Source organism: Perognathus longimembris, chromosome 11 (assembly GCF_023159225.1).
Source record: "Perognathus longimembris pacificus isolate PPM17 chromosome 11, ASM2315922v1, whole genome shotgun sequence".
NCBI lineage: Eukaryota > Metazoa > Chordata > Mammalia > Rodentia > Heteromyidae > Perognathus > Perognathus longimembris.
In genome coordinates this window covers 14,832,927-14,860,882 of record NC_063171.1, presented here as the reverse complement: position 1 = coordinate 14,860,882, position 27,956 = coordinate 14,832,927, and the positions used below count along the sequence as shown (strand labels likewise).

The following is a 27,956-nucleotide window of genomic DNA, read 5'->3' as shown; positions in this document are numbered from 1 at the left end:
TGGTCAGGAAAATTTCTGAGGCTGTTATCTTCAACAACCACCAAAAAGTTTGAAGTGGAGCTGTGTCTCAATTGGTAGAGGGCCAGCCTTGAGCAAAAATGCTCAGGGGCAGTGCCCAGGAGAAACCCCTCTCCAAAAACAACAACAACAAAACAGAAACACTAAAGGTAAAAATAAATACAAATATATTTAATTTATATGTGTGGACATGCATTTAAATAAATATGTTTAATGCAACTCCAACATTCTTCAAGGACAGGATAATTTATTCTTGTGAAAATACACACACTACTTTGGAAACAGACCCCCCCGCCCCTTCCAAATTTTCCATTTTTTGGAAGTTCTAACATCATAGGTCAAATGCTGTTAAACCAGCCACTTCAATTCTTTCTGCATCTCAATCTATAAGAAACACTACAAGACAGATCAGCAAACCTATTCATCCCGTCAACTTACCTGGTTCCGTTTTCACATATGGAGGTTGTGTATTACAATGTGCCATTGAATATTGCACATTGCTACTGATGCTGTTTGTCTGCCACCAGTTTATTGGATCCTTTCCACTTAAAAATGTCCAACAACCCAAGTTTTGTTTTCTTGGTGTTCATTTTGTTAAATGGTATGTTAGCTGTTCAAAGGAATAAAACATTTGGAATCCTCCCCTGCTTATGTCATACTAGTCAATAGTTTTTATATACACATGTTATTGCTACTCAAAACATGAGTAGATATGCATTTTGGAGGCTGTTGACATTTATGTCCTCCTTTCCATATTGTGAAAAATAACAGTGAAAATTAGAAAGGTGTCGGGAACCCTTTCATCCTCGCACATGTTTCGCCCTGTCCCGCCAGGCTGAAAGCTGAAGTGCGGCCCAATGTGCAAACCTTGGTGGTGTGTAGATGCGAGAATGCACCCCCCTCCTGCCCATGAAATGAAAGACACAGGACAAGCAAGCGTCTAGGGGTAAGATTCTGGAACTTCCACCGGTTTTACTCAGGGGAGGGGTTTACATAACAGTAATGGCAGCAGGAAGGGGAGGGACTAACTGCATACTCACGATAGGCTCATAAGCTGCCCATCATAGTGATGGGCAGAACTTCCTCTAGAGGTGGAGATCACAGCCCACAGAACCGCCCTCTTGGGCTGGTGGTATCCACACGTGGCCAAGGTAGAAGGTGGGACTGGTTTGCTATCTCTTCCGGTTCTGGACCCGGAAGGGGTTAGGAGTGGGTAACAGCCAAGCAGCCCCGGGGGGGACAAGAGGCAGGCCTCTTGGGACTGCCCCTTAAAGGTATAGCCAGAGCCCAACAGAAAGGTACAGAAATGATGAAATGAAAGAGATGGCAGCATATTTGAGTTATCCTAAAAGTCACCACAGTCTTATTCATATAAATGAATTTTCTGTAACTAGGCTTTATATCAGGTTTGAAATTTAATTAACAAAACCTCGAACTTCTACTAAACAATATTTTGTTGTATTTAAGTTTTGTACTATCATCTGTAATATCATCAATAGTGATACTTGACATATCAGTTAATCACAGTTTATGAATTAACCTCAAATTATTATTTTTGTCTAAAACTAGGATAACACCTTACAATATAACCATACTAATTTCTTTCAGTAATAAGTTTCCAGAAACATTGTTTCTTCAGATAGCTACTTTTGATCACCTATGCACATAATTTTCTACTTATTTTTAATTATATTATTTAAAAGCAACAGAACTAGAAAATATTTTAAACATTTTAGCAGTCTAAATTTTAGACTACTTTGAAGTATCTACATTTTTACCTTATGAAAACATTTGCATTCTTTCATGTGTAAACATTTATGGAAGTATCCATTATTGCTGATACTTACTATAAAAGATTGTCAGAAGATGAGAAAACAAACAACAAATTGAGAAAAATATATACAACATTTATATTGGACTGTATATGGTCTCATAACAAGTAACTGTATACATATTTTTAAATATATAAGAAGAGATATTCCATCCTAAAAATCTATAAAAGACTTAGGAAAATAAAATACCCTAATTGATGTAGTGATCATAGAATTGTCCAAAGTAAATGTACTAACAATATGAATACTCAGATAATGTTATTTCATCATCAATTCTTTTTGTATACCTTGCAATTTCTACTGTGCAAAGGGAACATATCCATTTAAACTATAGCCATAGAGAGATTTATCCATTTTGTAAAATTGGCACTAAACAACATGTACTCCTCAGCATCTACTTTCCTGTATTATCATCATATTTCTGAGATCCATTGATGAATACTTGTATCTCCACTGTGTGCTTTCTCATTGCTGGATTCAATTTCATTATATTTACACCCTTCAATGTATTCATCCATTTAATTTAATGGTTTTGGGTATTTCAGATGTTATCTGGTGTTGATGTGTATGGGGCATATTGCTTTGAGCACTCTAGGGCAAACTTCTCACAACAGGGAGATACAAGTGTCTCAGGTTATTTTCAAGGATAGCATTGCTGAGTCAGCATGTCTAGCTTTGACAGAAAACATGTCTGCCTGAAGTGGCTGGAGCAGTTAAATTTCTATCTGAAGTGCATGAAAATTCCATTTGTTTTCTATCATCACCAAAATTTATTTTTCCTTGATTTTTCTTCTTATTTTTTGGCAGGCATATTTTATCATTTCATCCTCATTTCAATTTACATTTCCCTAATGCTTAGTGGTAGTAAATATTTTTCCTACATTTATTAATCAGTTGTTTATTACATAATTAATCTTATGTCCATTTTTCTTTTATATTGCCTGACTTTTAGCTTGCAGTGTTTAAGTACTGCCATTTACAAAAGAATTATTTGAAATGTTTGCAATTATAACATATTAGATTTCTTACTTGCCTTTACATGTTTTTATTATGTTTCAAAGCTAGTGCTTATAATAGCTGAGTACATATTACCAGACCCACATGAGCCAAAAAACTAAAGAATAAATGTGAATTAGCCATGTATGAAGATTTACTCATTTAAAATTCTATTGGAAATAATTTTAGTATGAGTAAAATAGTCTTTAAAGATTATTAAAATGATGAATGAAAATTTCACTAATCCTCTAATTATTGTACCACCATTTTATTCTCCTCTTTTTCATCTAATGAGCTTTATTCTCTCTCAAGTAATATTCTGTGGATTATCACAGAGGCAGTGCTTTAGTCTTATTCTTTACCCCATGAGCATCTTTTATATCTAGCATATTAAGAACTATTACATGGATTAGAAATCCCTTTTATGATACACATGAGGAAACAAAAGAGTCTCCTGACCAAGGCATAATATTTTTACTTAAGCACTGCAGCCTTAGGAGAATCATTAAAAGCAGCCTAAGTTAAAATATTTTTGTTACTTTAAGTTGTTTAGAAGCTAATCTATCTAGTTATTCATGTGAAAGAGGAAATAATATATTTCATCCTTAAATTTAATTTTCTACTTGAAAATCATGAGTGTTCCACCATTTCCTACATAATCAGGTAACAAATTATATTTCTGAAGCAAGTTTATTTAAAAATTACTATGTAGATGCCATGGCTTCAGCCTTCACTAAAATACCTTAAATTCTCCATTTATGTTTACTTGGGGTGTTTAGTTTATAAGGTCTAATTACTGCTACAGAATTATATGGCAGGTTATTAATACCTTTATCAATGATTTAATTTAATTTTAGTTTACTTACTAACAAAAATATATAATGAGCTGTGATTTCATGTGGCAAAAATACAAGCAGAATTCTGGCAAAAAATATGTAGTTTTATTGCACAAATTTTATGTTATGTTATAGTATCATTTTACTACATACATACGTTTTGTACATTTAATCATTATATTGAGAAGCATTCTTGAAGAGTGAACTAGCTCTTGTTTCATTAGTGAAACTATTGAAAATTCGTTTTTAAAAACTATTTTGTTATCAGGTCATGTACTATTTTAGCAGGGTTTAACTCTTTCTCCCAAACAACATTCAACCACCTACAATAGAAATCCCATATGATTAGCTGGGCACCAGTAGTTCTTGCCTGTATCGTAACTATTACTTCTGGCTGTTGATTGATTAGTTTGAAATGTCTATGGATTTGTCTTCCTGGGTTGGCTTTGAACAGAGATCCTCATAGCTCAGCCTCAGGCACCAGACTGCTAGTATGATTTTTAGTATTTGTCTTTTGCCATCTTACTCCTGTAGAGGAGAAAAAGTATTGGGGAGAAGCTTATTAACCATCCAGGCAATGATATTTAAGTTGGAGTCACCTCAGCCCTGCTTCCCATTCTAGACATCTGAGTTATCTCAGAACAATGATGGGAAATTATATGCATTGGGCTTGACAGCAGAGGCCTAGTTCTGCTGGTTCTAGTACAGTTGGTTCTAGGGTACTCATGTAGTTTTAAGTTTGGTAGATGCCAACAGCTCTCCTTCACTCAGTTTTGAATATACAGAGCTAGTAGTTCTGACCGGGCCCATTTTTAACACAGCCTGTAAAGATTCAACTGATTTATTAACAATGATTTATTAATTCATACTATAGAGTCGCCAGGCAAGAGTGTGCATTGCCCAAATTTTGATTGTAGGACAGTGGCTGCTCCCAAAGTTTGTGAAAGTCCAGGCTTATAGTGTGCTGATTCTGGGCTAAACATGAAGAAACATGATCATTTTCTAAAGTGACCCACAATATAAGAAATCTGTCTTATTCTCCAGTGCAGCTGGCATGCTGTAAAGTTGTTTACTGACTCAGTACTCCTCACACAAGAAAATGAGCTTTGAGTGATAGGCATGGGTTATTCTGCATGTGCACTTCCAGTTTTGTAATTCCATGTCTTTCCTGGGACAATTAAAAATAAAATATTATAAGTATGGTTTAGAACATACTTTTCTGATGAATAATTCACGTTTGGTTACCAAAAGAAGTAATATTAACAACAAAATTCTGATTATATAAAAGTTCCGTAGTCTAACTTTTTTATAATTTATTTTGATGTGATTGTTCTTGACACACAAATTAGATATATATATATATAATATATAATGTATTATATATAATAACATATATAACATATAACATATATATGCTATATATAACATATATAATATATATTATATATTATATATAATATATTATATATATATTCCTTTAGGAAATTTAATTATGTGAAAGTAATCACATGTGAACGTCTAGTCAACACAATTTGACTAAAATAGTATGTATTGTTTTGAAATATAATAACTTTATAGATCTTCATTACCATTCTTAAAATTTCCAGGTTTTTATCCTGAAAGCATACTGCATTAGTTCTGGGGAAACACAGCAGATCAGTAATGAATTTCGCATATTAAAAGTGTAAAAATTAATAAATCTTAACCTCTGTTCACACTTGTTTATCCAGGATAAAAAGCAGCACACTGGCTAACATTACCCTCATTCTTGATTGCATTCTTCCATCCTCCTTACATCTCAACAGGCAATAACAAAGTGTTCTTACTATTGTATGTTTCTTTGCATTTGTTAGAAGATAATAAGAAAACCAGGCACTGTGGCTCATGGCAAATTTTGGCTGTTTGGGAGGCTGAGCTCTGAGGCTGAAGTTTCAAAGCCAGACTATTTCAGAAAGCCCACCAGACTTTTTCTCCCAGTATGATCTTAAAAAGCCAGAAGGGAAGTTATGGCTCAAGTGGTAGAACACTAGCCTTAGGGAAAAATACAACAGAACAGACCGTGAAACATTCATATGGGGGAGGAAAACACAAAGGGTGAACCAATGCAACAATGATACTCTCAAGACAATATGTTGAAAATGAACTTTACAACTTTGAGGGGAAAAATAGGGTGGAGGGAGTGGGAGAAAAACAGGGGAGTGAGTAACAATGTTTGAAAAGAAACGTACTCACTAACTTACATATGTAACTGTAATCCCATTGTTCACCACCTTGACAATAAAATTTAAAAGTTCATATAGATTTAGTAAAACTTAAATATTGATTTTTTTTCTTCTTCTTTTAATCAGTACACATGAAATCAATACATACTGCAATGGTCAGTTCTCATATTTTTATAATTTTACATTGCTATTTTTTTTCTTATTTATTGTCAAAGTGATGTACAGAGAGGTTACAGTTTAATATGATAGGCCTTGGGTACATTTCTTGTACTGTTTGTTACCTCCTCCCTCCTTGCCCCCTCCCCCTCCCCCTTTCCCTCTCCCCTGTTGAGTTGTTCAGTTGTTTTACACCAAATGTTTTCGTAAGTATCGCTATTGCAGTCATTTGAATTTTTATCCTTTGTCTCTCAATTTTGATGTTCCTTTTCCCTTCCCTAGATCTAATACAAATATATACATTTTCCAGGGTACTCAGATTAGATAAAATGATAGCGCAGGCACAACCACAGGAAGGGGATACAAGAGGATCATCAACAACAGAAGCTACGGTTTCACATGGCATGTTGAAAGTAATTACAACAGTGATATAACTGTCATTTCCATAACATGGAGTTCATTTCACTTAGCGTCATCTTATGCATTCATAAGGGCATAGCTATTAGGTTCTTGTGATCCTCTGCTGTGATTAGCCTAAACCTGTGCTAATTATTCCCTATCCATGTTTCTTTGGGTGAGGGTCACTTCATTTAGCATATTTTTTTCCAAGTCCTTCCATTTCCTTACAAATGGGGCAATGCCATTATTTTTGATCAAGGCATAAAATTCCATTGTGTACCACATTTTCCTGGTCCATTCGTCTACTCAAGGGCATCTGGGTTGGTTCCATATTTTAGCTCTGACAAATTGTGCTGCGATGAACATTGTTGTGCTGGTGGCTTTAGTGTGTTCTTGTTTTGGTCTTTTGGGTAGATGCCCAAAAGTGGGGCTGCTGGGTCAAAGGGGAGCTCTTTAGTTAGCCTTCTGAGGAATCTCAATACCGTTTTCCAGAGTGGCTGAGCCAGTTTACATTCCTACCAACAATGAAGTAGGGTTCCCTTTTGGCTGCATCCCCTCCAACATTTATTATTGTTAGTTTTCTTGATAAAGAACATACTTAGTGGGGTGAGGTGTGTAGGGAGCCAACAGAAAAGTTCATCCTGACCCATGGCTATGTTGTTGTCAAGAAATTTGCAAGGATATGTCTTACTTAAAAAGACAACACAAGAGTTTGGTTTATGTTAACTATTCAACCTTATTTTGTCTTTACTGCCACCGGTTATTGCCGACTTCAAGGCTTTCTTGTATTCTTGAACTTTAGTAACTCTATGCTATTCCCTGGTTCCTAAAGTGCATAGAAGCTGGAATTTAAAAATAAATGGGGCTACAGTCTTGAGTTATGGTCTTGAGCTGCAGACCTCCCGAACCCCATCTTTTGTCTTTTGTCTCTTGTCTTGTATTTTCCTTTTTCTTTAATCCTCGCCCCCTCAATCAGGATTCCCTTTTGTTGCCGGCTGGCTCCGGCAAGGTGGAACAGATAGAGCAGCCTCCCTGGCCTGGTGATGGCATTGTTAGGGATTCAAGAAACAAACCCTTTTCCTTGGTAAACAAGTATGGTAGGCCCTCCCTGGCTTTGAAATTTGGGTGCAGAAAAAGGTTCTTGGAGTTTATTGGAAAAGAACATACTTCTGGCTGAAAGTGACTAGCACGGTGGACACATTATTGGTACTCAGAACCACCATTTCAGACTGATATCTGTTAACATGGAAGTTAGAATGTGACTTCATTCTACATTGCCATTTTTGCAGTCATGTTTGGTAGATAAAATTGTTTTCTCCTCAGGGAGAAGATAAAATGTTCTTTCTTAGTGTTCTTCCTCCTTTGCTGGCATCAGTGAACTGCTCCTTCCAACTACCTCATAGCTTTATCTTTGGGCTGTACCTTGTAATATTTCTTGGGTTTAGACACACACCTAATTTGAAGGAGAAGAGAGGTACAAATCTGTCACAACTTACAACTACAGACATTTTACTTATTCTCTAAATCATTATCATTTTGAGGATTAATTTTTTTCCCATCTTAACTGTATCTTTATACTTAAGGTAGCATCCCAAATAATAAATGGCTTATTTGCATAAGTTAGAAAATGTAATAATTTAAAATATATTTAAAATAATCCTCCTCTGCGTATCTCTTTAGTTATTATTACTTGAACAAATGGTTATTATTTTGATCAACATTGGTGTTTTCTAAAAATGATTTTGCACTATGAATGCGTTCTTCCTTATCCTTTGTTTCCTAGTTTTCCTTGATTGTGTTCTTTCTTAAGTCCCTGTGTAAGTTTTCTATACCATGCAAAGCTTGTCTCTATTTGCTTTTCTGTATGAATTTCTGACATCAATTGCATTTATAGATCACAAATTCAAACAACTATTTGTTTCTTTACCAGAAGCACAGAATTTGGCTTATTATTTCATGCATCCATGACCTTCTGAAGCATCTGTGTATGGCATATTCAAAGCACAAATTAATTTTAATAATACCTAAATGTATAACAATTGTCAACTGCAATTTTTTCAGATATTTCTTTCATAGTGGTAAGTTAATTTTTAAGTTTTGATCATAGTTTAACTATAAAAAAACATTAAAATAAAAGTGTTTATTCTAGCTTATATATGAAACAAAATAAAAGTACCTCATATAATAAGTGAATGACCACCTAGTATTTATACTATATGAAACTATGTAAATATTTCACAGCACTCTTTAAATTTGGTCACCAAAATACAAGGTTGAAACTATGATAATATATGTTAACAACATGATTGCAAATTTAACTGTACTGAGTCATTGTTGGTAAAAAAAATTGATTGGTAAAAAAATGATTACATCATTAGTGAAATTAATGACGTGAACAACACTTATTTACCTATTATTAAAGTGTTTGAGCAGATGTATTATGTAAGAGTGACAACTCTCCATTACTAGGGAAATATACATTTGTGTACTTTTCTCTACCATCATTACCATGTGATTTATTTATTTATTTTATTTTTGCCTTAAATAGATACTTTAAATTCTGCCAACATATTTTTATTTTTTGCCATTTATTACATCTAAATACTAATCTTGATCCTGTTGCAGCAAAATCATCTGGAAATTGAATGTTTAATTTGAGTTGAATTACTTCCATCTCTAAAAAGTCATGTGAGAAAATTAAGCTCAAAGAGCTGTGGGAAAACAGTATCACATTCTTACTTTTGCAAAATATAATCAAGAGCAATGCACAACTAAATCATCACAGCATTTTATTCTCTAAGATTTAATATTTTGCTGTCTATGTAATGGTAGTTCATGACCTTGGCTGTTAAAATAACCATGAGTTTATTATAAAATATGTACATCTGCATCTAAGGATAAATTAACTCATTTAATTAGGTTTCTTTGTAATTTTAATTAGAATCTTGAATAAAATAATTGGGTAGATCATTTTCAAAACCTGATATATAACGAACAGACAAAAGTGTTTTGTTTTTTATTTTCCTTCTGGTAAAAGGATTCAAATTCTATGCTTCATGATTGATTAACTTGTTTTGTCACTGAGCTGGTCTTCTAACAATTCAATCACACTTCCATAACAGCTCTCTTTAGCTGGTTAAAGATGAAATCTCTTAGATTTTTCTTTTTCTGTCTGAACTTTTTCTGTCTCAGACTCCTGAGTAGCTGTGATTAACTGCCTCAGTCATGGCTTAAAAGGGTTGTTATTCACACAGTATTCTTATGTTTACACAATAAACACTTTAAATTAAAAGGCTGATTAGCCCTAAAATTATTAGATATATACTGAAAATTTAAAATTAATAATGTGAGCAGGGATTACCCACTTGGAATCATTACTCATTTTTGTAGCTTTCCCATCTATATTTCAATTTTACTATCCAAGTATGAAAAAAGTTTTGTCCTATGATCTTAACATATTCAATTATTTTAGCAACATGACTTTCACTGTACAAAGTCATATATTTACTTGGATGATAAACATTTGAAATATTTTTAAACTTTAACCTTTACAACCCTCGTGTGTATGTTTTATGTGATGATTGTATTTTTAAAATGAACAAATCTTTCAGATTGAATTATGTTTATTGTCACATTGAGAATGTTCACACTATTTCCATATGCTCAGGTGCCCAAAGGAGTCTCTTCAATATCAATATATACCACACCACATAGTATTGTTAGAATCAGTGAACCTATCCATAATCATCATTGCAAGTTCATTATTTGCAATTATGTTCTTTCACACTGTGTATAATGATGGAAATGTGATTACAAAATTTCATCATGATATTTTATATTCCCATGTAGAATGCTTTTGCTAACATATAGTCTATGTTTACTAATCAGTCAAAAGCCATGGAAATAATTGATCTTTTTTATTAATTCCATGATTTTACCTTTTGCACAATGTAATGTAATTGGGTTGAGATGTATAAGGCCTTTTTAGATTGGTTTTGTTCAGTTAGTACTATAAATTTATGCTTTTCCATGTGGTTTTATGGACTAATTTGTTATTCTTTTTAATACAAAATGCTATTTTATTGGCCATCATCACCTTAGTTTATATATTTACCTATCAAAGGTCAATTATGGCTCCAGATTTGATAATTACAAATTTACCATATTTATATAAAAGCTTCCATTAAATTTTGATTAGTTACAAAACATAATCAATCAGAGCCATAAATTCAGCTGAGCAATAAACTGTACAACTTGTGGTGGGGTTGTATTGGGGAGGAGGGAAAGTGGGAGAAAATGGGGGTGTCACAAGCTTGATAAGAAATGTACTCACTATCTTATGTACTTAATTGTAACCTCTCTGCATATCATCTTGACAGTAAAATTAAATAAAAAAATAAACAAGATACCTAACAACAATTTTAGTATCTAATAATGAGTTTTTGATATTAAATTAAAAAGGGGAACACTTGGCTAAGTGTCACCTCAAATCTAGACATTGTAAAAGATGAAGAAAATTGAAAACACAAACATAAGTACTAGGTTTCAACTTGATTAAAATAGTTAAAGTTATACTAAAAAGAAAGACCTGGTTCAAATTGGAAATTAAAAAGATAACAAAAAATAAACAAGACTTGAGGGAGAGAGCTTGAACAAGCTCACAGGATACTGATGAATGTTCAACTATACAACTAATGGATGGGGATGGGTGGGAGGAGACAGGAAGAGAATGAGAGAACAGAAGTTGATAAGAAATGTACTTACTACCTTACACATGTAATTGTAACCCTACTGTGTATTCCCTTGTCAATAAAATCAAATTTAATAAAATAAAACAATGTAAGAAGGAAATGCACTCATTCCCTGACTCATGTAATTGCAATCCCTCTGCATATCACCTCTATAATAACAATAAAATAAAATAGTTTTTAAAAAGCAATCAGGGAATACACACTGCCAATACTTTTGCAAAGATGGTTAGAGAAAGATAATTTTGAGATAAAATGATTTAGAAAAATGTACATTATTTCAAACCTAGCCTAAAAAATCCCCTCAAAATTTAGGCATAAACTTAATCAAGGATGCTGAAGACCTCTGTGATTTAAAAAAAAAAAGTCAAATAGTGTGAAAATGGTATAGATATGATTGGAATTTGTAAACTCCATGAGGTGTTGGATTAGCAAAAACTAAGATATGGCTAAAATTATATACAAATTTAATATAATCCCCAGAAATATTATAATGAATCATACTGTTCACAACAATAAAAAATATCCTAATATTCATCAGGAAACACAAAGCAAAGCAATTATGAACAAAAAGAATAATGTAACTATCACAGTACCTGACTTCAATCTGTACAATAGAAGAGTACATTTAAATGCTAATTGGATATAAGACATTACTTTGGAGAATCAATCTCTTTATTATACCTAAGTTGTTGTAGCTTCCAACACAGAAAAAATATTTTAAATTATGTTAAATAAAACAAACAGTGATTTGAACATGTGGAATAGCAATCAAGGCAAAATAGACTTGGAGACAGAAAAAAAAAATCCTACAAAGGAGGAAACTTCAAAACTCCTAAGCCCTAGGTCATTTTAAAGATATCTCTGGATTTCTTAATACAGAAACTATTGAAAAATAGAGTTGAAAATAACATGTGACTGACTTATTAAAGCAATCATGTACCAGTACTAATTAGATATTCTGGCTACTTTCTAAGAAGTTCTGATTTCTCCTGTACTAAAGATTTCATAGTTGTATGATTTACATACCTTGCTGTAGCCATATTTTTACGTTCTTAGCTAACACATGCCTGCCACTAGTCATGGCATTTTCAGTAGTCTTTTTCACTTAATTGTAATTAGAGAACTTTCCAGCTTTGTTTTTATTAAGCCATATTTCTTATTACTACTTTATTCTCAAGGTAGTCTTAGTGTTGTGAACAAGGTACGATAAAGAAAAATTAAGCACCATGAATAGGATAACCTTATTCATACTGCTAGAATCTTCAAGTTTCCTATTTTATAACATGACCAGTGAAATCCATGTAATATTATTTTACTGAAGAAAGTTGAACTTTTAGTATGTTCATTTAGCCTGAACAATTAGGAATATATACACTTCTTCCCTTCTTCAATGTATTTCTAAAACATATCTGAGTTTACGACTGTCCTTCTAGTACACACCTTAAGCAGAGCCCCCTATGCAGCCTCTTGGATTGGTGATGCCTTCCTTGCCTGAATGCAGTTAGGGAATGACATTACTTTCAATTTGAATGATAAAACACCTATTACTAATAATGGAGAGCGTAAAATAATTTTTACAAAGCCCCACCTTTGTTCACCTCCGGGAGATAATTCAAAGTAAGCCTGTCAAAACTTATTTTGAGTCTCCAAATGTCTTTTAAACAAGGCAGATTGAAGCTCCACAGTGCTTATAAAAAGGTATATTCTGAGGTTCCTGTTCGTAGCTATGCTGCTATATAGGATATACTTGTAGTAGATGAAAACCCTGTACCTGTAAGGGAGACTCAATTATCTTGGTCTTCTATTCATCAATAATCTGTTTTCTCAAACACTTAACAAACATGGTGTGGTGTGGTGTGGTGTGATCTCACGGCAGATGTGCTGTCCCTCAGCCATTTTGTTCAGCGCTACTTTAGCCACAGATCCTTTTCTGGCACTTTTTGGTTTTGGGTGGTTAACTAGAGATTAGAGTCCCACAGTCTTTCCTTCCTTGTCTGACTTTGAACTGGGATCCTCAGATCTCATCTCTTGAGTAGCTAGGATTGCAGCATGAGCCTTTGTGTACCATCTGAAATCTCTCAGGGGCTGCTCTGTTAGTTGTTTCCTTAGTAGTTACCGTGTGAAAGGGTCACACAGATCTGGTCAACATGCTGCTCCCAACACACTGAAGGAAGACCTGCTAAATGAATGTGTTTCCCACATTCTAATAAATCTTTACTTTCTCAATGTTTTTACTCACAACTAGGTTTCATATTAATCACACTAACAAAGTTTTCTGATAAAAAATAAACCAAGGAAGCCAATGTCTGATTTTTCCTGATGTGAGGGACAGCTATCCTGGGAATGGCCAAGAGCATAGTTCCAATTATTTCTTCCTCATTTGAGTCATGTAGTCAGATGACTGTCGCACTTGATTTGCCTTTCTTATCACCTTGTCTGGTATTGTAATATGTGTTTTCATTATTTAAATGGCCTCTCTTTAAAAAACCATTTTTTTTTTTTTTTGGTGAGGAAAAGTGGTTTCTCGCCTTGATAGTAGACAATTTCACCAGCCAAAATATATAACCTTCCCTTTATTGCAAAATTCATAGGGTTTTTAAAAGGTAAACATATAACTTTTCATTTGTACAAATCAGTGTATAACATCTTTCAGTTGTGCCTAACTGGTTTTAACTTTTCCTGAGCGGTTTTACACATCTTTACATATAACATAATTATCTATTCATTTTTAGATTTCTATTTTTCTGTAGTTACTTACATTTTCAAATACATATGTTCTATATACTGCACTTTAAACTGTATCACATGTTTGAATATTAAGGAGAAATTTCATCGAACATAACTATATTGTTTTGCTATATGATTTTACTAATTATATTTATATTTAATTTCATTGAAAACCTCATTATGAGATATACTGCACTTTCAAACTTTATAATTACATAGAATTGAAGAAATTCTATTTACATTTAAGTTCTAGTAGTTTAGTAAGCTATCAAAAGATTTCAAAATCATTTTTATTAATTTTCTAAGATTACTTTTTTACACTATTACTAGACTCTACCAGGAATCAAGTTTAGCTACTGAAAAAAAAATTACCTTTACTATTTACATTATTTTTTACTCTCTTACCTTTCATGAATACGATGGGATACCTGACATTTTAAAATTTTTCAGGAATGCCATATTGTTTTTGGTTTATAACCACTGCTTCTGCTTTAAGTTGATCATATAAAAATATTTTACTTTTCTCTTAATTGTCCATATTGCCCAAAGTGTATTAATGGCTATATTCATGAACAGATTTCGTTTGCTCTTTTAACTTTAGAATGATTTGCTCTTAAGTGATATGAGAGAATTCAAATATAATTCATAACTCTACTGAAATGATTCACTTTTCTGCAATGGTTATTCATTGACCTGTCACTGATTTGTGAGTGGGGAACAGGAGTAGAATGAGTGTGGTGCTCAAACAGATCACTATGAAGTGATTCTGAAACACAGAGAACTCAACCAAATACCCAGCTGGAAAATGTTACTTTGTTACCTTTTCTCCTCTAGGAATTAGGAATCTCCTAGTCATTTAGAGTTTGAGTAATTGTATCTCATATGTTTCTGTGTGTAAGAAGCTGAGTATATTGGTATAGTTGTGTTTGTATGCCCCCTGTAATATTGTTCACAGGTAATGGAATGAAGGCACATATGGGCAACAGTCAGTAATGGTTAGTGTCTTATATTTCATTGAGTAATTAGATGATCACATAGGTAGAATCCTGTTATAATTTATTTTGTACATATGTCTTCTATACATTTGTTTGACTTTTATATATTTTGATTCATCTTATAATTTCTTTAATCCTTTCATGCACTCTTCTTTTTATTTTATCCCAGTAGTAACATGGATTTGCATTTAATGAAGCTTATATTCAACATGATATAATTTATTTTCTTGTTGCTAAGGGTACAAAAATCTTTAAATTGCCTTTGGGCCTTTGTATCTCTTTCATTCTCCTCACACAGTATGGTTTTCACTGTTTACCTCCACAAAAACAATGTGGTGAGGAAGACACCGTTTTATTTTTCCTTGACTTTAATGGATTGCAAATGAACATTTTCATTATTTAAAGTTAGCTATATTAAAACTCTATTTTTTCCTAATTGAAATCCCCATAAACAGTATTTATTAATGTTATTTCATCATCTTTGACCAAAAGCATTCACTCATGAAAGAACATGAGACTCATTGTCCAAGGAATGTTACTATGCAAGGTGCTCAGCATGGGGTTGGAATACACGTTTCTTTTATGTGAGTTTCAGACCTAACCACACTTCATGAATTAAATGAGACTTGAAGGAGTTCTTGATAACATCACAGGTGGCCATTCCCTCAGCAATGCTTTCCTCAACCTGCAGAATCTTACCATGGTATCCTGGTTAATTTCTAATTTGGATAATTAAATTCTGCCTGCATGTCTGACTTCTTACAGTTTCCAACCGTCTTTGCAATCTTGTGTGATTTCCTGTTTGGAATTGATGACTGCTGTGCCCTATGAAATTGGGGCTGCATAATGACCCACGAAATTATTCACTCTGCTTCTGCTAAACTTATAACAGCATAACAGGATCCAGCTCCATTTTTCATTTGATTGTAACATTTGTGAAGTAGAATCACTCTTCCCTGTTTCCAACCACCTAAGAAAACTAACCATCATGAAAATCTGTTCTCACTAACTTTCTCTTAATATGTGTATTTACATATAAATGAAATAAATAGCTTGTCTTTACAAATTAGCTAAATAGAACATATAATATACTTTAAAATTTTTCAAGTATAGCTTGCAAATTTAATATTTATGATATTAAATCTTGAATCACTAACTTTAATTAGCAACCTATTATTTTCTTTTTTTTTTTTGGCCAGTCCTGGGGCTTGGACTCAGGGCCTGAGCACTGTCCCTGGCTTCTTTTTGCTCAAGGCTAGCACTCTGCCACTTGAGCCACAGTGCCACTTCTGGCCATTTTCTGTATATGTGGTGCTGGGGAATCAAACCCAGGGCCTCATGTATATGAGGCAGGCACTCTTGCCACTAGGCCATATCCCCAGCCCCTATTATTTTCTTATATTGAATGTGCAGACACCCAACACAAAAGTACTCCTATTGCATATATGTAGCAAATAGTGCACACTGTGTATCTTAATGTAAACCCAGAACTTTCATTTAACTGATACTTGCAGAAGACATCAGAATTAATCCTGGGTAAATGTGAGCTTTTCTACAACCACCCATGAGAGTAGTTCCTTTCTGTATCTAGGTAGCAACCATAGTAATAGTTACAGAAATGCCGTGCTATTGCCAGGTTGGTTCACTTATGATTTAGCACTGTATTGTTTTAGCCTGCTCATCCATGCCTAGTTGATATTAGGGGAATATGGTAACATTGTTAAAATAAAGTTGATATTAGGTCAGCCTGACCATGAAATTCTGCTTTAGTACATGGCTTGCTTAACCCATTTGTGACTTGCATAACCCCCTGCTTGGGCCTCATGCATCTGTGCTATGTGACCACTGGCTGTAGAATCCATAGCTTTTACCTTTAAAAATCCAGTCCTGCAGACTCATTGCTATTCTTCACCATCCCTGTAGTGGAGAGCAGATGCTGTGCACAGCTAAATAAAGACTTCTAGCACTATTGACTGAATGCTGGTGACTTTCTTGTCATAGGTGTGAGTCCTGGGTAGCCAGGATACTTCCTCATCTCCAAGCAAACCTAAAACCTTACCTACCCAATTTAGAAGAAATTGTAATGTGAGACAAGAAGTTATTGGTGATTGAGTGATATCACTGAAATAGTATTTTTCTCTGTTTCCTCTTTCATATATTTTAGGTTAGTTTTCAGACTTGTGACTACACAACAGTTCCTTTTTTCCTTTTCTTCCCTCAAAACTAAGTGAAGGTCAGAATAGTATCCAAAGGAGAAACTTAAAATACTCAGAGCATTTGTTTATACCTACTTATAAAGGATAGATACCACCTAGATTTACATCAAAAACAATCTCAGTGACTAGTACAGAAAACTATCCTGTTGTGTGAATGTTTGCAACAAATAGCTTTGAAAAATCAATCTGTTTCTTAACTGACAACATCAAATGACTTGGCTGAAGGAGAAGAGTTCATGTATGTAATATTACATATAAAACAGTGAAAAATAAGAACAACAAATCTGAATATATTTAGGCCACATTTAGATTTAGTATCTCTGTCCTCTCTCTCTCTGTGAGCATTTATATAAACATGTACACATATACATGTATGCATACACATATATGCACACATTACACACACATATATATATCTAAATATACATATCGAGAAAGACTTAGACTATACTTACATACTGTCTACATGTATTGGCTTCCATTGGATTAGAGTCTCACTTGTTCTGCCTGAGCTGGATTCATTCAATGACCTTCCCAGTCACAGCATCCATTGTCCTTTGAGATAACATGCGTTTACTAAAATACTTGTCTGGTGAGAAAAACTTTCATGAATATTTCTTCATAGTTGAACTTCAATCATGATCCTCCCAATCACAATCTCCCAAGTAGCTAGGGTTAAAGGTATTAGCTGCAACAACCAGGTCAATCCTATATTTTAATTAATATATAAACATGCCAAATTATTTAAGAAACTAATTATAATATTTATTGCTACTATTAGTTCAAGTTTACCAATCCCACTTAATGTGTTAGCATTGAATTGGAATCATAATAATACCCTTCAAAGATAGACCTTACTAAATTCCTTTTAAAATCTGACTGATTCTTTCACAGAGATAGATTGCCTTCTTTATTTTGACATTACTATATAGCTGACTTGAAACTACTCTGCTTTCCAAAAGATAGACTGCATTAATACTATGGTTAAAAAATCTGTGTTTTTTTTTTTAAACAATCACTTCCTTATGTGTGGAAATATTTAAAATGCTATTAGATGCTTATATTTTAATACTGTTTTCTTCTTACTTAGTATCATAATTCTCCCAGGATAAACCCTATGTCTTTTTGCAAAGACATTTATTTTTCATTTTGAGAGCTTTGGGACATATTAAGCATTATAAAAATCTTGTTTAAGTTGTCACTGTGCAGCAGTCATACATTGGTTTTCACTGTATCATGAACTGTACTCCCTGAGATTCAAATGAATGATTATGGAAAGGTGTTATACTGCTAGTACACACTAAACTTGTAAGAAAATGAAATGAGAACACCAAAAAATCATATTACAGTGACGTATTCTTAATATGATGTCGAAATTATCAAAGTTACTATAGAATAGATAGTGAATTGGTTGCAAAAACAACAGCATCAGGGCTGGGAATATGGCCTAGTGGCAAGAGTGCTTGCCTCATATACATGAGGCCCTGGGTTCGATTCCCCAGCACCACATATATAGAAAATGGCCAGAAGTGGCGCTGTGGCTCAAGTGGCAGAGTGCTAGCCTTGAGCAAAAAGAAGCCAGGGACAGTGCTCAGGCCCTGAGTTCTAGGCCCAGGACTGGCAAAAACAAACAAACAAACAAAAAAAAAAACAGCATCAGTCTAATTTCTCATACAATTTTCCAAGATTGTTTGCATATATTAAATCAGTAGGCGAACTTGTGAGGAACTCTGAGATCAGTTGGCCTTCAGGCATAATACAATCCTTTTTTCATACACATATGCCAGTTTGAAAGAGATAGCTTGCAACTAATACAAACAAAAAGACATGTGAAAATATTAGTTATATGAGTATTATTTACTCTACTACTTGTCCCTTTAATATGTACTATACTCGATCAACAATTATAGGCCTATGTCTTATTATACTCATAATGAAGAACATGATACATTTTCCAAAGTTTGAAAAAATAAATCTGATTTCATTTGAGGTTTACTAAAAATAATATATATTAACATATCTTATTTGTTAAGAGTAGGTCTGTAACTAAAATAGTTACTTGATAATTACAATTTAGTTGTACATACCCATACCTAATTTTTCTTGCCGTACAGATATTCCTTATAGCCATGAAAGCTTCTGATTTCTCTTTTATGTGTAAAATGTGTAAAATTAGGTAGAGTACTAAGATGGTGATAGATAGATGACAGAGATGTAAATACAGATTGATATACATCTATCTATCTATCTATATCTATCTATCTATCTATCTATCTATCTATCTATCTATCTATCTATCTATCTATCAATACTGAAGTTTGAACTCAGGGCTAGGGATCTTTCTTTTACCTTTTTTGGTTAAGGCTTGTACTCTACCAATTGACCCATACCCCCACTACTGGATTTTGGAATTGAAGTTTGGAGGGACTAGGGGACCTGGAGCTACCCTTGCTATTTGATCCTGGGACCCCATTCATGAGTGTTTTTATGATGGCTAGTAAAGGGGAGGGGACTGAAGATATGTGGGAAAGCTGAGGTTGCAACTGGAGGCATAGTTTCTATACAAGTGATAATTGACTTCCTTATCTTAGGAAGCTGGAGGGAAGCAATAAACATTCTAATGTTAACACAGACTCACACTTAAACATACTTAGGGAAGGCATTTTAGTGTCTGTATTGCCTAGACTACTTGATTTTTCCAAGGACCTAGCAGAAAGGGTTCCTAAGCTTTACTGAGAGATTGGCATGCCAGTCTCTCAGCCTCTACAGACTTCTAGGCCTCAGCTTGACTACAGAGCTCCTCACACCTGAGCTTGCTTTCCAACTGTCATCCTAAGGGCAGGATAAGGGAGTAATCTCAGCCTCCTGACTAGCAAGCTTTATATTCGTGAAGCAGCAGCTAGATATGTATTCTGATGTTACAATTTGAAAGTTCCTTTTTGAAATTTATAATTAGATGGCTTTCAGCAGCGGAGTTAATAAGATATGCAAACATTAAATAATATGCATATACAATTTGAAGATGATTTTAACAATGTCTGCTTTCCAAAGGACATATTTAATAATTCCTATGTTTAATTTGGTGCTCTCAGCTCTGTTCAAAAGTGAAAATGTTATGCCCAGAATTTGGGGTCCCCAAAGACCACCAAGGAACCAAATCCGATGTAAGCACACACGAGTCTTTATTGCAAGCTCCAGCCTGGGCATAGGACCATCACCGACACAGCGGGTCTGAATCAAGAGCCCCAACCCTTCAGCTAACAGGGTTTTTAATTGGGTTTGGGGGAACATTGCATGCATTACATCATCACACAGCAAATCATATCACACCGCGGGAAAAATAATAAAACAGCATAGCAACTTGCAGCAAATCATTTCATATTGCGGGAAAGTTATAAAATAAGTCTTAAGAATGATTGGCATAACCAATGGCGGGAACAGGCCTGGTGAAGGTGATTGGCTAGCTTATGGGGTTCAAAATGATTGGTTTAGACAAATGATCTGAGTCAACAAGGGTGTCCAACAAGTCATTTTGAACTTGAAGGGACATCTGGAATTTTAGGTATTTCCTTCCATTTCTTGTTTAGAAGTTGCTAGGAAAGTTTCGCCTCCCAGGGGGTTGTTGGCACATTCTGCAGTTATTCCAGGAAGTTTCGCAGAGCCTGGTCAGGCCCAAGCTACAATGCAATGACTACTCAGGCTTCTCAGAACAAGATGTGACATTCACATTTGAAAGAAACTTACATTCAACACTTTCAAGAATTTGAATCAGGACATGCTAAAGAACATTTGTTCAGAAAGTGATCATTTCAAGTTAGTAATAACCTAGTGAAATGAGCTTGGAGTTCTTAGGAGAAACAGTCCTGTATACCTGTGAGCCTGGTCTCAGCGAGAAAACAAAGCCTGTTTGGGAAAACAACAACAAAAAATCCTTCCCTTAATGGTAAAGTCTGTAACTCCCACCACAATGTCCTCTGGTATCACATGTAAGCTTTACACTGATAACTGCTGATTGAACTATACAAATGTGATGATATGACCAAACACATATGAATTTTCATCCACAAAGAGAGATCTTATTTTTAATTATTTCTTTTATTTCTAGCTTGGTCTTGGTAATTTCATTTACAAAATAAATATGAGGTATAAGGTGTGTGTGTGTGTGTGTGTGTGTGTGTGTGTGTGTGTGTGTTGTACATTTCCCTTTGGATTATTTGTTAGTAATTTTTTTGGTGTTCCCCTGTAACTAGTATGTATGAATTCTTAAATATGTATAGGCTATTAACGCAATGTACATTTATTCACTTGAAAATATCTAGCTTTCTGTAAGTATGTTCATTTAAATTAAATATGATTAAATTAGTGTCATGAATAAAGAACAGTAAATTCCACTTTCATTTTTAAGCTTCATGAAGCTTTTATTATGTATATAATGCATATGTAGAATGTAGGAAATTCTGAAATATATTTTCTGAGACTCTGAGGATTTAGACACATAGTGGGAAAAATTAACATAAAACAAATATGTGTGTATAAACATGATTTAGAAAGCAAAAATATTTTCATAAATTGTCCACAATATTCTTCTTTGTGACATGCAATGAAAGTTCTAATACTTTCCAATATATAGCTTTCTCATTTTGTTAAAATTATTTTTAAGATATTATATGTAAATAATACCAATAGCTTTAATCAAAAAGATTGGAAGTAATCCCAGATTACATGCATAGTTACTCATGGATACAAACTCATATTTCCCCTTCTTTTAAAATACTTATACCACGAAGTTTCAATTTATCAGTGCATTCATGTGTAAAATGCATTTTGACCAGTTCCCCTCTCTCCATCACTCTTACCTTCCCCATCACTCCCATTTTCACCCATCTTCTAAATTATTATAGTTCCACTTTCATGTATCTTCATTGAGTTTTATGAGTTTATTTGTTCAATATTTCTCTTTCATACAACATCACACTCCTTTGACCCCACTTTCATCAATGAAGATGTTTCAGATTTATGGTAGTCATTTTATTGAACAAACTTTTGGTTGTTGTAAGGAGATACATCATAAAAGCTTACTCTACATATATTATAGTTCAATCTGTTTTTATTATCTTTATATTTCTATGGCCCTTTATGAGTTTCTAAATGTGTTTTTATTTTAATGCAATTTTAACATATAAGAGAACAAACATGCTCTTTGTCTCTTTGAGTCTGGCTTACTTTGCTCAATATGGTTTATTCTTTTCATGCCCATATATATGTACATATATACACAGACACACATATATGTATGTATATATGTGTGTATATATGTATATATATATGCATATAGAGACAAGACTTTTTAGTGTTCTAGGTTACAGAGAATTCTGTACTTTCTTTTCATCAATACTTGCTGTTTGTTTTTGGAAGTCCTGGGAGTGTGAACTCAGGACCTCACACTATTATGAGACAATCACTCTAACAATTGAAGCATACTCTCATATATATATATATATATATATATATATATATATATATATATATATATCTCACACTGGTTGTAGATATATATCTTTTCATTGGTTATTGGGTATCTCTGCTTTTTCAACAATCTGGCTGCCAATATGGCTTTAATGAACATCAAGGGATCTGGATTGCAATCTTTTGTTTTACTTAAAAATTTACATAAGGCTAAGTCTGTAAAAATATCCAGAATCCACTCTAATAATATTTAGCTGTTACATTTATATAAAAGTAATGTAGTTGATGAAAATAATGACTAATGCTTACTTGTATTTTTAGGAGATTTGTACTGTCATTTATAATGACCATGCCATCTGTCTTTACTAAGGAACAATAATATAGTCATTTATAATATTCATAATAGAAATAGAATAAAATCAAATTCTTTTCCAAGCTACAACATTTATATAGATTTTTTGGGACACAATAGGTTTGTATCTAAGCAAGTTCAAGCCCCATGCATGTGATAGACCTGACTTCTTTTTAATGTTCTAGGTTACAGAAAATCCAGTCCTTTCTTTTCCTCAATATTTGCTGTTTGTTTTTGCAAGTCCTGGGAGTTTGAACTCAGGACCTCACACTATTATGAGGCAATCTCTATCAATTGAATCATACTCTCAATTGTTTTTGCTTTCATTATTCTTCATATAGGGTCTCACTCTGTCCATGCACCACGTCTCACTGTGATTCTCCTAGTTCTAATAAGAAGCTGTGATGGAAAGAGATTGCTCTTAACCTTACATTTGCCAAAACTTGTTCCAACATAAATACTATGACTGAGAAAAAAAATGCTTGCTTTGCTTCATGGAATAGAGTAAATATTTGTTTTAAGACTAATTATGTAAACCTAAAATATTGGCTTGTTCCACTGTCATTGTCTTTAGCAAGTAGGTCGAGTTTTTAAGTGAGAGTCAAATATTTAGATTCAGGGAATAAACTTAGTTATACTAATACAGGCACTGAACCAATGGCAAATTTGTACAACTATGAATCATACTAAACTAGTCAGATTGCTAATCCATACTGCTATTAAATGTGTGCGCCTTATTGTTGTTGTTGAGGAGATTTACAGATGAGTTACAGTTAAGTAAATCAGGTAATAAGACCATTTCTTTCTGAGGTATGTCACCCCCCTACCCCATCTTCCAGTTTTTCCCTCCTGTCCCTATCCCCAAGTTGAAGAGTTCATTTTCCACATAGTGCTTCTTATAAGTTAACCTACTACTTAAATTAAAAGATACTTGGAGTTTCCATTGATTATCATCATGTTATTTGGTCATATGTACACAGATACTAAATTAGAAATGAACTTTACAACTCAGGCTTATGGATATTGGGGGAAAGGGAAGTGGGAGAAAACAAGCAACTGGGTGACAATGTTCAACAAGAAATGTACTCATTACTTTACTTATGTATCTGACATCATCCTTGCAATAAAATAAAATTTAAAGTAATCCACTACTTATCTTTAAGAAGTTATTTTTTATTTTTTAATTAATTTATTAATTACAAAATTAGTCAGTGAAGGAAATTTTAGACTATCTTAATAAAGATAAGTCAGAGGAGTTTTAAATCATTTTTCTGTACAGTGTGTCAGGAGCTTGCATCTCTATACTGAAATTCATTGAAAGGCCTTGAAAAATTATTTGTCCTTTGTAGAGACTAGATGTTAGCCTAGTTCATAGGAGTCAGCCTGAACTGAAGTTTAATCTGAGCCTCATTGAATCCTGCATCTACTAACAAGGGAAACCAACTGCTTTAATTTTAGAACACTTTATTTGCAATATTAGCATTATTATTTACCATGATGCCTAATATGTATTTATAATTAAATCATTTATCCCTTAATTTCTGTCTTAGGAAAGCCTACCAAATTTAACTTTTCCATTTGAAAGGAATTCTCCAAATAGAAAGCAGTGATAATTTTTTTTGGTCAGTCTGAGAGTTATTTGATATCCTGTTATTGTTCTGGTTGGATATCTGGGTCCTTTCAATGGCTCTAGAAATTTTAGTTTTATAAGCACAGAGTCTTAGCCATTCAAAATAGTAGGCTGCTTTAAGATACTATGCTTAATGTATAACTATGAAGTTAATGCTATTATATAAACTTTATTTTCTAATATCTGCCAGCTAAGAAAATTTTTGATTCCTCAAAAATATTATCAATTTGTTTGCATTATTTTGAATTTTTATGTTCTTTAAAGAACTGTTATGTGATAAACTGTTTCTTCTCTTTCCCTCATATTAACGAATTTGTGAACAAAGAAGGTAGTATTCCTCCCTTGTCCTCATATTATTGAATTTGTGAACAAAGATGGCAGTCAATTTTCCAGTACAGATTATGAATCATATACAAATAAAATGAAAATCCTTTATTGATACTTTACTTTCTCTGAAAGGAATGCAAAAGTAATTTCATTAGCCTCTGAAAGTTTCAGATTTTGTATGTCATGGTACATTTGATGTATAAACACACACATGTATGTATGTATGTACTTATGTAAGTACATAGGTATACAAATATATTATTTCATAACAAGATCAAAATTATATTATGAAGTATTGGTGATTGAAATCTTCATCCCATTTTAAAGTCAAGTGCCTAAGCCACATCACTAGAACTTTTAGATTTAGTTACTTTTTGGACAGTCTTGTGCTTTTACCCAATGTTCTTTGATTCTGTCTACCTCCATTTCTCAAGTATCTGGAATTCAAAATACTTAATACATGTATAGTTGCTTGCATATTTTCACAAGTTTCTTTTTCTAATTATTCTAATATATTTATATAATGCATTAGAAGTAATATTTAATATATTAACTTGCACTTTCAAATATTTAGATTGTATTCTTTTGCAGTTTTGTGGATTCTAAGAAAGCATAAAATAATAACAAAATTTGTCTATAATATGCACAGTAAACACACACATCTATATGTAAGTATGTTATCTCTATAATTATATAAAGTGTTTTACATACAAGCACAAATTCTACAAGCTTTCAGGTAAGGTTATAGGTAAACAGTAGCCACTATTTCATAAGAAAGCAACTTATTTTTACATACCTAGGTTGGTGGTGGAAAAATGTAGAGTAAGTTATTGCTTTATTTAAGCTCAAAGTCAGTGATGAATAAAGACAAAGGAAGCAAATTTACATTTTAAGACAATTAAAAAAATACTTGCTCAGTAACAACAGATTAGATATGAGAAATAGGACTACCTTGTCCTACTGAATGTTTATAACTACACCCCTACCCTGTTTAAATGTTTATTTATTAATCTACCTAATGAAATACAGGAATTAAATTACGTTATCTTTTATATTTTATAAATATAATTTTTTAATATATGCCTCATTTCACTAACTCTCTAACTGCTAGTATAATTTGTTCCCTTTCTAAGTTGGATATGCTATGTATACAAGGGCACAATACACGCAATTATTTATGTAAATATTTCATGAATGAATGTCCATTGTTCAAATAAAGACTTACCTCTTAGGGGGCCATTTAAATGTGGTGAAGTCTTTAAGCATTGGATCTACTTGGAGAGTTATAGATCATTGCAACATGTCCTTGATTGAGACCATGGGAGCCAACCTGTTCTCTCATCTTTTTCTGTTTCCTGGCTGTGAAGTTTCTCTGCAGGATATTTTCCATGGTGCTATTCTGCACGAGCGGGAGCCCAAAGACCAAAGGATCCATTTAGCCTTGAGCTGGAACCCATAGAATATGTAATAGTAACACTTTGCCAACATAAATTTCATTATCTCAGGTACTTAGTTTTAAGTACACCATTACACGATTAACTGATAAGCTCACAGATCACAGAACAAACTAATTTTTTTTTCATATTCAACAGACATTCTCAACATTTACTTCTTTTTTCACTCTTTTATTACTATTATTATTGTTATTACCGTTATCATTATATAATTTTACAAAGGGATTACTTTTCGTAAATCAGGTTATAAGTACAATGCCTCTTGCCTAAGGCCATCCCTTCTTTATTCTTTCCTTGTATTTAAATCTGATTTCCAATAGCAACTCGGATTATCCACAAACTGTAGAGACATTTTAATTCAGATTCCTACCACCTTTCACATTTGCTTCCTGTCAAGAAAAAAAAAATGCATGTCCTGTCATCATAAATTTTGCCCTGCAACCTTTTTATTCCCCTGCATCCATCCTATTCAGAGCCATGCAGCTCATCAGTTGACAGGATGCAAAATGTAATGGTCATAAAAGTAAAGTCTTCTAACTTTCACTCCTGCCAATTTGTCAAAAGGCACATTAAAAAATAATTGGAGAGAAACTGCACAGATTTTTAAAATATATTGAGTCATTTTTCTTCAATACTTGACTGGTCAACTAGCAAGGTACCATTTTCTCCGTTATTAACAAGCCAAGAGTAGAACTTTAACAAAAGAAATAGCAGGATACTGCTCTTGGGGATTATTGCCAGAGACCTCTGATTTATCTGGAAAGGCAACATGTGTAATCAGCTTTTAACATATGACTAGTTTATGTTTCTAATTTTACCCTTCACTGTAAAATACATTCCTTTCCAAGTCTAATAGCAATGACATAAATACTTCCTAAAGTAGAAATATTTTTCTGTCTACATGTTTTTCTTAACAATTTACTGTCTTAATAAAAATTATAGATAACTAAAATGGTATCTCTCTTCTCAGTCTGTGATAGCAATTTAAGTCCTGTTAGATTTAGTGACATAGCTAGACAGCCAAATATATTTTGTGAGAATCTTATAATTAAAAATAGATACATATTTAAATTCACTTAATATATTCTTTCTCCTCTTCCTCATAATATTATTAATACTATTAGGCTGAGGATAGACCTAGGACCTCATACATGATAGGCAAGTACTCTCAGCCTAAAACCTACAGACCAAGATACTCATTTAGGTAAGTAATTTTAAATTTACTTTTTTTTTTTTTTTTTTGGTCAAAGTGATATACAGAAGGGTTACAGTTACATGCAAAAAGTATTGAGTAGGTTTCTTGTCAAACATTGCTCCTCTTTCCCTTGTTTTTCTCCCACTTTGAATCCCTCCATATCCCCAAGTTGTAAAGTTCATTTCCAACACATGCTGGAACTGAGGTAGGACAAAGTAGTCCTGTTTCTTATTAGTATTACTGTTACATTGGTTTACTGATTTTCCTTTGTCTCACCATTTTGTTGTTCCCCTTCCCCATATCTGAGCAAAAGAAGACTAAGATATTTAATGATTCAGGAACATGAGATATGTAAGAAAAATTTGTGAAGTTCTGCTCATCACT

The 27,956-nt window shown here is 33.3% G+C and overlaps 1 long non-coding RNA gene across 1 annotated transcript; it reads left to right on the top strand.

Moving 5' to 3' along the window:
- The first annotated feature begins 3,930 nt into the window (after positions 1 to 3,930).
- On the top strand, positions 3,931 to 20,609 carry LOC125359874. The gene is made up of 3 exons (XR_007212617.1): positions 3,931 to 3,942; positions 11,472 to 11,477; positions 20,506 to 20,609. It is a non-coding gene; the product is annotated as an uncharacterized LOC125359874 (long non-coding RNA).
- Positions 20,610 to 27,956: the final 7,347 nt, after the last annotated feature.